Consider the following 2,001-nt stretch of genomic DNA (forward strand, 5'->3'; position numbering starts at 1 on the left):
ACCTGCTTTATTATCCCCAACAGGTTTGGGTCAATGTAAGTGTGATATTGTGATTTAAAGCAAGATTTCCGTATTTGGTCTTCACCCAATATCCTGGCGCACAACTCTTAAATCCCTCAGAATTTCAGAAGTGATGAGTATCTTTTGTGGGCTAATTAGGTGACTGGTGGATGAGGCGCTAAATAGCTTCAGGGTGGGTGCCAGTCACCAGAAAGACTAGGGCATGATCAGAAGTTGAGACTTGCAGCCCCATCCCCCAACCTCAAGGGAGAGGGAGAGGGACTGAAGGTTGAGTTGATAACCGATGATTTAATCAAGAATGCCACTTAATGAAGCCTCCATAAAAACCCAAAGGGATTGAGTTCGGAGTACTACTTAGCAGAACACACCTGGGAGTTCCTGGAGGGTGGCATGCCTAGAGAGGGCATGGAATCTCCAAGCCTTTCTCCATACACCTTGTCCTATGCATTCCTCCATCTGGCTGTTCCTGTGCGCCCTTCTTAATACTCTACAACAAACTGATGAACATAAGCAAAGTGTTTCCCTGAGTTCTATGAGCCATTCTAGCAAATTCATTGAACAGAGGAGGGGTCGTGGGAATCCTGATTGTAGCCAGTACATTACAAGCACAGGCCACAACCTGAGATTTGCAATTGGGAAGTCTTGTGGGGATGAGCCCTCAACTTGTGGGATCTCATGCTATCTCCAAGTAGATAGTGTCAGAATTGAATTGAACTATAGGACAACCAGCTTGTGCCCTCTGGAGAATTTGTACGCGTTCTGTAAATATTTTCTCCCAATCTATGACACTTTTAAAATTTTTCTTAACACTGTCTTTCAAATAAAGGAAGTTTTTAATTTTCATGAAGTACTATTTATTATTTTTTCCTTTTATGGTTTGGGCTTTTTGTGTTATGCCTGTGAAATCTTTCCCTAGCACAAGCTCACAAAGACTTCTCTTATATGTTCTAGTTTAGTGTTTTGTGTAGTTTTACAATTCTGGGTTTTACATGTAGGCCTATTCTCCATTTCAAGTTCGTTTTTGTATATGGTGAGAAGTATAGATGGAGGATTTCTGTTCTTATCTACAGCAGCCCACACCTTATCTGCAGTTTCAGTTACTCACATTCAACTGTGGCCTGAACGTAGGTGTGTACGGTACAATAAGATATTCTGAAAGAGAGAGAAGAAGACCACATTAACATAACTTTTATTACAGTATATTGTTAAAATTATTCTATTTTATTATTAGTTATTGTTGTTAATCTCTTACTGTGCCTAATATATGAATTAAACTTTATCATAGGTACATATGTATAGCAAAAAACATAATAGACATAGATGTCTGTATTATCTGAGGTTTCAGACACCCACTGGGGGTTTTAGAGTGTATCCCCCATGGATAAGGGGAATATTATCTTATTTTTTCAAATACTATATTTTCAAATATTTTTTCTGTCCATTTTCTACTTTTCTCTCACTCTTTTCTTTCTAGGATCCAATTAAAAATGTTAGATCAGTTAATGTTGTTTCACAATTCTTGGATTTTCCCAATCTCTTTCTCTGTGTGTATCAGTTTAGATTATTTTAAGAAACAATGCTTTCCTGATATTTTCCTCACTGATATTTTCCTCAGTTGTATCAAGTTACTTGTTGAGCTGTTCAAAGGCACACTTCATAGGTGGTAGTGTGTGTTTGTGTGTGTGTGTATGTAATTCTAGCATTCTAGCATTTCTCTTTATTACAACTTCTTAACTCTGCTGAAATTTCATGTTGTCCTCCTTTTTCATTAAATCCTTTGACATATTAACCATAGATCACTAGATTTTATCTTAAAACCTCTGACAGCGTCAACATCTTCATCTTCTTCAAGTCTGATTCTGTTGAATGCTTTGTCTGTTAACAATTGATAGTTTTTTATTGCTTTCTGCATATCTTATAACTTTTTATTCAGCATCGGATGTAGTACAGACATTCTGTGTGACTATCAGGTAATTAGTG

The sequence above is a fragment of the Cynocephalus volans genome, chromosome 5, assembly GCF_027409185.1.
Source record: "Cynocephalus volans isolate mCynVol1 chromosome 5, mCynVol1.pri, whole genome shotgun sequence".
NCBI lineage: Eukaryota > Metazoa > Chordata > Mammalia > Dermoptera > Cynocephalidae > Cynocephalus > Cynocephalus volans.